At 40.8% G+C, this 11188-nt stretch overlaps 1 pseudogene; it reads right to left on the reverse strand.

Moving 5' to 3' along the window:
- Positions 1-8417: 8417 nt before the first annotated feature.
- Positions 8418-9222, reverse strand: LOC102762737 (annotated as a pseudogene).
- Positions 9223-11188: the final 1966 nt, after the last annotated feature.

Below are 11188 nucleotides of genomic sequence, written 5' to 3' on the forward strand. Positions count from 1 at the left end.
TAATTGTCACAATTAAACTGACATCCTTGGATGTAACTATTATATTTAAGATATTTATAACTAAATATCTTATATTCAAACTACTTATATAAGCCAATGAAATTAAGAAAAGAAAAAAAATTAAAGGAAAATATAAGAGCATAAAGGAGTATTTCCAAGACACATATCCACTTCAGAATAGACAAGGTAAGCTAATGAAAAAATATAGAAGTAAATATTCCTATGTCTCTCAATATGACCATATGTCTATAAGTTGTACTTTGTTATATTTTTTCAATTCAAGTTTTAAATTTTAAAAACTCATGTTCTCATTCTCAGAATGATCTTCATGGTCAATTTTCTGGAGCTATTTTCCATAGAAAAATAAAAATGTCCAATGAAGTTGTTTAGTTCTGGTATGATAAATAACATGATGTTTTAAACTAGCATTGAAGTATATTTAAAATATCTTAAAAATAATAACGAAGAAAATATATTTTAAAAAAATATCTCTTATAGAAGGCCAAGTTAAAAATGAAAAATTCTCAAAGGCTCATCCCAGTGAGGTTTTTCCATCTAAATAATATAGTGATTGAAGAGGAAAATATAAGAGTGAAGTGATAATAAGTACAGTTGCCACAAGAATCATTTTTTATTGGCTAGACATTGTCATCACTTGATAAAAACTTCATTGATCACTCTCTGGTGATTTTCTCCTTTACTTCCCATGAAAGGAAGAGCAGATGTGAAAAACTGAAGAGCATTTCAGAAGTGAGTCACACAATTCTTAGAAATCCACATATAAAGAAAGCCAGTGTGTTCCTTGGAGACAAATGGTTGGAAGAGTCAGCAACAGTTGGGTGTTACATCAACAGAGTTCTCCAGAGATAAGCCCTTTTTCTGTAAATAGAATACTGAAGGTTGGGCTTATCATTCTGATGCACAGGCTTGAACAGCCCAGAACTATGTATCTGTGGTGTGAGAAAAGCAGAAAGAGCTCCAGACTGTGGCATCTGGACTCTAAAACGTAAAGGATAGAAATCTAAAGAGCTCAGTTCACAACAAAATAGAAAGAGACTAAAATAAGTAAAGTTTAATGTAAAACTTACAATTATATAGATACTAGTGGCCCAGTGCACAAAATTCGTGCACATTAGAAAGGGATTAATTAGAGGAAATATTTTAATATTGCTATTTGCCCTTTCTCTATAATAGAAGTGTCAGAGATGAAAGAAAATTAGTAAAATGTATATGAAAATCTTCCTCCTGTCACTCTGGGGCACACCATGGGGCCCAGAGTCAAGTCACTGCCCACCCACATGCTCCAAAATCACGCGAGACCCAGACCCCGCCCCCCCCAAGCATTGGGCTAGATCCAGACCCAGCCAGTCCCACCCTTGTCAAGTCCTGCCAGGAGGGGGGTGCAGCCTCAGGTCCCCTGGCCCAGCGCCAGGGCAGAGGGCACAGCCTGAGGTCCCCCAGCCCGGGCCAGAGTGGGGGGCATGCCTTGAAGCCCCTGTCAGGCCCCACCAGTTGTGGGACATGGCCTGAGGTCCCCTGTCAAGCCCCCTGGGAAGGGGGTGCAGTCTGAGGCCCCCTGTCAAGCCCCATCAGGTGGGGGGTGTGGCCTCAGGTCCCCTGGCCTGGACAGGGAGGTGTGGTCTGAGGTCCCCCATCAAGCCCTGTTGGGTGGGGGGCATGGCCTCAGGTTCCCTGGCCCGGTGTCGAGGCTAGGGGTGCGGCCTGAGGTCCCCCATCAAGCCCCGCTGGGTGGGGGGCAAAGCCTCAGGTCCCCCGGCCTATTGCCAGGGATGGGGGCACAGCCTGAGGTCCCCTGTCAAACCCTGCTGGGCATGGGGTGCGGCCTGAGATTGCCCGGCCTGGTGCTGGGAGGGGTGCCAGCCTCAGGTCCCTGCTGATTGCTCTTTAAGGCTTGTTACACAAACTCAGCCTCCACTGTAGGCGCAACCATCTCATGTTACAGACACCCCACCTCCACCGTGGGTGCCACCATATTTGTGGTGGAGTGATGGTCAACTTGCATATTCCCTCTTTATTATATAGGATAGAAAAAATCAGAGTCAAAAGACATGTAGGGCTCTTTGAGTCCTACAACCTATGATTTTGACACATAGTTTGTGGGTAGTTTTTATTGCGCGCTAACAGGTGGCGCGGGCCATTTTTGCTAATTTTTTGCACAAATGGCAACGTTCAAACTTGGCCAATGCTGTGGGTGCAGCCATCTTGTGTTATGGAAACCTCCCCGACCCTCCACCTCCGCTGTGGGCACCGCCATCTTTGTGGCAGAGTGATGGTCAATTTGCATTTTCCCACCAGGCCTGGGGAGGTGGGCGTGGCCTGAAGCCCCCTGTATAGGATTTACATTTATTTTGCTTTTCTTCTGTACTTTAGGGCCTACATTAGTTCTATTAATTGAAATTTTTATAATTTCTATTTAGTAAGTTCTTACTAAGTACCAAGCAGGTGCTATGATAAATGTGGAGAACTGGAATGGTCTCTGCTTAGGGCAGCGGTTCTCAACCTGTGGGTCGCGACCCCTTTGGGGGTCGAATGACCCTTTCACAGGGGTCTCCTAAGACCATCAGAAAACACATATATAATTACATATTGTTTTTGTGATTAATCACTATGTTTTAATTATGTTCAATTTGTAAAAATGAAATTGGTGGTCACCACAACATGAGGAACTGTATTAAAGGGTTGTGGCATTAAGAAGGTTGAGAACCACTGGTTAGGGTATTAAATACTCAATTAAAAAATAGACTAATAAATGCCACAATAAGGAAAGCCTGGGTACTGTAGGAGCTGATAGTGGGACTTTCTCCCTGAGTCTTGGAGTAGGGTGAAGTTTGGGAAAGGTTTCTTAGAGGAAGTGATTACTGGATAACTAAATGAAAAAAAAAAAGTTAGCTAGATAGAGAGCAAAGTTGGGAGAGGTAGAAAGAGGAGGAACATTGCTTAAAATAAAGAAAACAACATGTGCAAAGCCTGTGAAACAGAGCAAAGCTGAGAGAAGTTAGCTATGGCTGGACAAAAAGGGTGTGAGACAGGGAAGAGGGGTAGCAAAAGCCAAAGCCATTCAAGGCCAAGTGATAAAGGGCTTCTTGGCCATCCTAAGGTATTTAAAAGATCCTAAGGGAACGGAAAGCCACTGATCCCTTTTAATTAGGGATCATCTTTACTATGTTTGTGATTCTGAAAGATCACTCTGTTTGCTATATGGAAAATGTGCTGGAGAGAAGCAAGCCTGCAGGAAAGGAGAGCTATTAACAAGCTTTAATTGTAATCTATGTAAGATATTATGACATAACTAGAGGATTCATGCACCAGTGGGGTCCCTTAGCCTGGCCTGTGGGGATCGGGCCAAAACAGGCCCGGTGCACGGATTCGTCCAGGGTGTGTCCGGCCCATCTCGCCCAGTCCCGATCTGCTGGACCCCAGCAACAAGCTAACCTAGCAGTCAGAGCATCTTCCCTCTGGTGGTCAGTGCGTGTCATAGCAACTGGTTGAATGGTTGAACAAATGGTCAGACACTTAGCATCTTAGACTTCTATTATATAGGGTGGTGTCTCACACTGGCATTGTGGCAATATGGATGGAACTATTTGGACAGATTAGGACACAGAAGGTAAACCTTGAGAGGATTTGGTAATTAATTATATGTGGGAGGGCTGGACAAAGAAAAATCAGTCAATCATGGTACCTGGATTCCTGACGAGGGCAACAAGGAGAATAGGGATGTAATTCACTAAGTTTGGACTCATTATGTATCATCAAATCAATTTTATAATTTAGTGTTACTATTTATTGGCCTATGTCCTCCATTCTAGAATGAAGGACATTGAGCCTTAGAGAATGTGAGTGACTGACTTGCATGACATCCCTAGTTACTAAGTAGCATGTTACATCTCAATCTAATGTTCAGGTATTTGGGAGGTATGGCATTTTTACCTTCCATCATTTGCATCTCAACTTATCCTAATCATTTAATTCATTCATTCGATTGTCAGTGTATATTCATTGTATTTATAATGGATAAACACTAAGAATTAAAGTCTAGTTCCTGTCTTTAAGGAGCTTGCAGTCTAGATTCCCAATTTTGCAGCAAGTGGATGGCAGAAATGCCCTGGTCATACATACTTATTTTGTGGCAAACATTAAGTTCTAAAGCATTGTCTGAGGAGCAGTGTTTAATTTCACAGTCTTCTTATGTTTTCTTTTTTTTTTAGTTATACCAGAAAAATTTTTTGAAAGGGGAAATGGGTATTGTGGCAGAGTGAGCTGGTTGCCGTTTAATATCTAATCTCCTCCACCAGAATCCCAATGTTTAACTTGGCAGTTGACACACCATTTAAAAACTACATTTCCTAGCCCATCTTGCAGCTAGGTATTGCCATGTGATAAGTTCTGAACAATGAGAAATAAGGAGATCTATCCTGTGGGACTTCTAAGATGCCTCCTTAAAGAAAGGACATACACATTTCTCCACCTTTCCCTATCCTGCCGTGGGAGTGCAGGCGCAGCAGCTGGAGCTTGGGCAGCCAGTTTGGACTATGTAGGTAAGGATGACCCTCCAGTAGCAACACAGCCGTGAGCTGGAAGGCACTTGATGATGATATCACAGAGTTCCCCATGGAAGTCTGGGATTAGAAACATCAAACTTTTATGGGAAAAACATAAGTTTCTATTTGGTTTAATCACATATAATTTTTAAATAAGTATTCAAAAACTATCCCTAAGTTATACTTCCCTAAACAACAAACGAAAGAATCTGCGAATGTTTAGCAACTCTTTTTGAGTTAATTAAACCTCAGGTAAGGAATTGTTCCTGCACTTATTAAAAAGTAACCCCAGGGTAAACACTCTTGTATTTTTGTTATGTAAGTGGAGAACCAGGAGCAATCAGAAAATTCACAGGCTGTGGGGAAAGGTTGCATGATCTTGTCTCCCAGTATACTCAAAAAAGCAAGTTACTTGTGAGATGACATCCTCTTATGTTTGTGCTCTGGGAATACAGCAGCAGTGATGTGGCCCAAGAATACTAAATCCCAGCACACATGTGAAAAAGAAATACAGATCTCCTTCACAGGTCTCTTTCCATATGCTGAAGGTACATCTCTCTTAGTCAAAGACTAGGAAATGATCAGTAGTCCAGTAGTTAGCATTAGTAACCCAGTGATTGATCTGTATACCTTGTCTTATCTGTTCCTTTATCAGCTAATCTATAGAAAATGAATTGGCAAATGTGCCATATAAGTAGCTTTGGCTTTGTTTTGTCATCTTGATTACCGTTCTATTCAGATCCGATCGCTATCCTATATATTTAAAGGCTAATATGCAAATTGAACAGCTGAACGACTGGTCGCTATGACGTGCACTGACCACCAGGGGGCAGACGCTCAACACAAGAGCTTCCCCCTAGTGGTCAGTGCTCTAGAAGCTGTGCTCATGGCTGGTGAGCGCAGAGGTAGTGGTGGGAACCTCTCCCACCTCTGTGGGAGCACTAAGGATGTCTGACTGATGGCTTAGGCCCACTCCCCACGATAGTTGGACATCCCCCTAGGGCTCCCAGACTGTGAGAGCCCCCTCTCCCCCCAAGTGCAAAAATTTTGTGTACCAGGCCTCTAGTTTCTTAATAAGAAGAAAGTTGTGTATAAGGAAAAGACTTAATATTTATTTCAAAAGGTTAATAATTAAGTGCTCATTTTAATAGGTTTATTTGAACTTTTCAAAAATGCTGTACATTTATTTAAACAAAACTTCTTTCCTACATAGAATGAGAGAAGATAATCAAAAGCGTGAGTCCCCCACATTCTGGAATATTTTAACATACCAAATTCAATAATAGAACATGTCAATATATCTACTTTTTGGTACTGAAGATATATGACAAATGATGTTTTCTGCCTTGTTATATATCTTAGTAGAAGAGTGAGCACAAAAATTGATTTATGATTCTATCATAAATCCTTTATCAATTGTGATCACATGTGCATGGCATAAGAATTAACTTTACACTATTTCTGGGAGAAAAATAAATTGTTGATAAAAGAGGTAATCACTCAAAACTCAGGATATCTAACAGGTAATTGATCTGCAGCTTTATCTTCTTTATTCTTATAAGAATAATTGTCCATAAGTGACAAACGTTGCCAACTATTTTTTTCCCTAGACAATATAATTGTGAAATGGCCAATTAGATTCGGAGTTTCAGATCAATATTTTGATAGCTCTTCAAGATGAAGTATTCTTTTGATAGTGGCCAAAATTAAGGGCTACATTAAGAGGAATATTTTCAATAAGTGATTTAGCACTGCAACTAGCACAGTGTATTTAATGATATGTCTATAATACTGCCAGAGCATTAAGTGGAATTCACTAACAAATGCTGTTACAGTTTCACTTCTGCTTTGATGATTTGCTTTACATTAATATAAATGAGGTAAAATTAATACCAGCTTATAGTATAGCAGCCCATTTAATTGGGTCGAACATGTTTCAAATGCTTTTAGTAATGAATTTAGTTTCAATGATAATGAGACCATTTATTATTTTTAATTTTAGAACAAATAATTTTGTGCACACTTTTTAATTTATCAGTTTATTCCGTTAAGATGTAAGACAAAACATCTTAAATATTTAGAAAATCAGTTTTTAGTACAAATATTTATTTTATACAATAAAAAATAAAGTCCTGAGGAAAATGCCATTTATTTTTTAGGAATACTATCTGTAAATAAAAAAAATACCCCATTTTCAGTGTAACTAAGAGTATGTCACTGTATTTATCACTAAATATTCCCACTTGCTTTATATCAGAAAAGTGTATTTTGCTCATTTTTTCCTCACATGTGCTTACCCAGAGACAATTGTATTTACTTTCAATGGAGCCTGTGACTAAACATGAGGAGTCACTTGAAAGAAATTTAATGAAAAAAATAAACTGATGAATAAAATAGAATCAGAGGCATGGTAACATGAAATAGACTGCTGAATCTCAGAGGGAAGGGGTGGGGATTAACCAAAGATCTTACCTATGGACACAGACAAAAGGGTGGTGAAGATCTGGGGCAGGGCAGTCCAGGAGGGGAGGAGGGGGAGAATGGGAGGGAAAAGAGGGGACATCTGTAATAATCTCAACAATAAAAAAATCACTTGGATTGAAATACAAAAAAAAAATCTTTCTAAAAGTTTTTTACTTAAAGAATAAAGCAAAAAAATAAAATGAGAAACAAACCCCAAAATCTCCAAGTTAGATATTTTATTTTATTTTTAAACATAATACTGATTTTATTTAACTTCAAAAACATTTCAGCTTTCTAAACATACAAAAAAATAACAAAACGTTGCAAATTGTGTTTAGCACAGAAGGTTCTCGAACTTTTACTGATGCAGTGACTTTCACTTTGTTGACAATGAAGAGTTGTACAGTTTGTTTTAAAACTACCACAAGTTAAAACTTAACTAAGAAAGATCAAAACATTTCTCATGCCAGCTGATCCCCCTTTTTCCACAGTTAGGAATGGCAGGATGCTCTGTCACTATATGCAAAATCAAGACAACCTGAAGCTAAATGGATGCCCACTGCAGTGTCCACAGGTCCAGCCTCCCAGTGCACACCCTGAGCTACGGCCCCTCCACAGGGCATCTTCCCCGCAGCCCAACACCAAGCAGAGCATCAAAAGCTTGTCTTGGTTGTTTGTTCCTTTTACAAACTATAGAGATGTACAGTTGAGAACTCAGGATTTCTAGCCAATCCTATATAATAAAAGGTCAGACCATAAGCAGGATGACCAGAATGAGGGCTTGACCAGTCACTATGAGGTGGGGGGGCGGTGAGGGGAACCGGGTGGCTGGCGGCAGTGGTGGTGGGGCAGGACGAAGGCCTGCAAGGGAAACCGGCTGGCTGGTGGAGGCGGTGGGGCAGGACGAGGGCCTGTGAGGGGAACTGGCTGGCTGGCTGCTGGAGGCGGTGGGGTGGGATGAGGGCCTGCAAGGGAAACCGGCTGGCTGCCTATGGCAGGGTGGGACAAGGGCCTATGAGGGAAACAGGCTGGCTGGAAGCGGCAGCGGTGGCCAGAGACTGGCGAGCGTGCAGAAATGGCCCTAATCGCAGGCTAGGCCTAGGGACCCTGACTGAGCACGATTTTGTGCACTGAGCCTCTAGTAACCAAATAGTTAACACCACCTTACAGATTAAAAAAAAAGAGAGAGAAAATGCCAGAAATATCTTTAAATGCCTTGTCACACCAACAGCAAAGTGCACAGAGTGAGGAGAACATGAGAGCCTTTTCATTTTTAAAATGTTTGGAAATACGTACAACTTTGATACAGTTTCTGGGTGCTCTGGACACCCATGGCCACTTCATGTAAACCACTGATCATTTCTAGAGCACTTTGAGAGACTATATATGATCATGATCCATCTGTGTAATTAATCCTAATGTGGGCAACAGACACCTCTAAAATAAGAGCTGTGTCAATTATGGTGCTCCCCTACACTAAGGTATTCACAAGGAGATAAACAGTTTTTTTTATTCATCCTCCTTCTCTCTTCTTCTTTCTTCTCCTCCTCTTCCTCCTCCTCTTTTTCATCATCCTCCACCTTTTTCTCGGCAACTTTTCCGATACCCTTTGCACCATCAAACTTGCCTTTAGACTTACATAGCCGGCGACATCCTTCTCATATTTCTCCTTCAGCTTTGCAGCCTTATTGTTGTAAAGTTTCTTTTCACTGTCACTTAAATTATTCCACATCTCGCCCAGCTTCTTTGCCTCATCTCCAATAGAGACTCCAGGGTTTGTGGATTTGATCTTGGGGCGGAATTTCAAGCAGAATAGGAAAAATCCAGACGGTGGCCTTTTGGGGGCATTTGGTTCCTTCTTGCCTCCTTTAGCTGCTCCATAATACTTCATTTCCTGATCATAGCATACTTTATATTCCTTTGCCGTCTCATCAAATTTAGATTTCTCTTTTGCTGACATTGTCTTCTACCTCTCAGATCACTTCTTAGAAAATCCTGCAAAATTGACTGGAACTTTCGGGTTTTTCTTCTTATGTTCCTCTCTGCATGTCTGCACTAAGAAGGCATAAGCAGGCATCTTGCCCTTTGGCTTCTTGGGATCACCTGTAGCCATCCTGACTGTGTTGTTCGCTAGCCTGGGCAGCGCAGGGCACAACACAGGGCTCAGTGCTCCCCAGCCTTGTGCTAGCTACCTCCAAGTGAGATATTTTAAAGCAATGGAACAGAAAATAGAAAACATGGCTAAGATGATGAGCAAAAAAAGAATACATACTATTATCATTTAAAGGTTGATAAGAGCAGGTGACAGTGTTTAGTTAAGTTCTGAGAAACAGGTCTATATTGCAGTGGTGAGTCCATGTTCTGATCATGGTTACAGAAGTAGGCAAAGGGTCAGAATGCAAAAAAAGCTCAAATCATTCCTGTGCTTAATTGTCAACATGTTTCTAAATTCCAAAAATCAAAACAAAACCAACCCCCCCCCCCAAAAAAAAAGACAATTAAATTCATATGTTGCTTTTTTTTTTCAGGGGGAGAGGGGAGCTACAATTGGGCAGCTTGGTACAGTTAGACTTGAAGGTGTATGGGAGCTTATTCCTGCTTGTCTATACTTCACTGTTTGCATTTTTATAGACCTGGTACCTAAATGTTGAATAAAAATTGGTGCACATTGATTCTGACACACAATTTTGGAAATAAGAGTGAAGGGAAGCTAGGCTGAGGAGGAATGCAGACAATCGGGAGGCGTGCATTTGCAATCTCATTTTTCTGGCGTAAGGGCCAGATCAGGGTACAGTCCCTAGTGTTTGGTTTGAAGGTATGTTTTATGCAACAAAGAACTGAGAAGCCTGACATCCTCTCAGGAAAGAAGGAAAATGTGTGATACAGATAACAGGCAGATTCCACATAGAAGGCTTCTCTCTGCCTTCCTAGGTTCTGCATGTGTCCCTTGGAGGCACTCTGAGTTCATTTCTGTGCCCTGTGGACAGGTGTGTGCACCATGCCCTCATCACATTGATTTCTTAGGGAAGTCTCAGAGGAGAGGAAAAGAGAGTGACAGGGAGGGGATTTTTTTAAATTGGAGTCTGGAACCTGTAACTTTTGGCTGCAGCCCTAAGACTATGATTCTAGTCCTGGCTCAACCATGCTGTGTTGCATGAGAAACACTGCTTTACCTGATCCAAAAACAATATCTATGGTTCCAGTGTTCTCACCAGAGTGTAAGCTTGAAGGTGTGCTATATGTAATATTTTTAACAGTTTCCTTGTGGAATGCTGAGTGCCATATTTCGAATTTTGTTTTGTTTCTCCTAAAGAAGTGATTAGGCAGCTTTCATACACGGGAATTAGGACTTAATTTCCAGTTGATCCCTCTTATATGTGTAAGTGATTGCACACAAATCCCAAGCTATATTTCAAAGCCATAGTAGTAAAATAACAAGAACAAAAATACTTCTTTGTATAGAAGTTGCCGTGGATTAAAAAAATGCAATGCCTTTCTCTTTTTATTGCTAACATTCCTATCACCATTAAGACAATATTATTATATACACAGAGATGACATTCTCTTCTGCCTGACAGGTGAATAACACCTGACACCCCCACCCCACCCCAATAATGCCTACATTCTGGGCTTACATTTGTTTTTTACCCTTTTCTGGGGCATTGGCCCCAGCTGATGCTGTTGATACTTCTTTTCTTTTCCTTTTTTTTTTTTTAAAAAAAAAAACACAAAACAAACACTAACACATATTTTTATTGATTTCAGAGAGGGAGAAAGAGATAGAAACATCAGTGATGAGAGAGAATCATTGATCGGCTGTCTCCTGCACATTCCCCACTGGTGATTGAGCCCGCAAACAAAGCATGTGCCCTTGACCAGAATCAAACCCGGGACCCTTCAGTCCATAGGCTGATACTCTATCCACTGTGCCAAACCAGCTAGGGCAACACTTCTTTTCTTATTTCAAGGACTGAGTTTAATGTCAGGACATCATTATAATAATGTCAGTGTTAAGATGATAAGAATGGTGACCGTGGTACTGTGGGTACAAATGAAAGACTTTCCCATAAAAAGGAATTGATAAACTCTGGTACTCCTCAATACAGAGATAGGATGTCTCATCTTTCAAGTATGATTTCTTTAGGAAAACCCCCAAAACTGGT

This window comes from Myotis davidii, unplaced genomic scaffold (assembly GCF_000327345.1).
Source record: "Myotis davidii unplaced genomic scaffold, ASM32734v1 scaffold159, whole genome shotgun sequence".
Lineage (NCBI taxonomy): Eukaryota > Metazoa > Chordata > Mammalia > Chiroptera > Vespertilionidae > Myotis > Myotis davidii.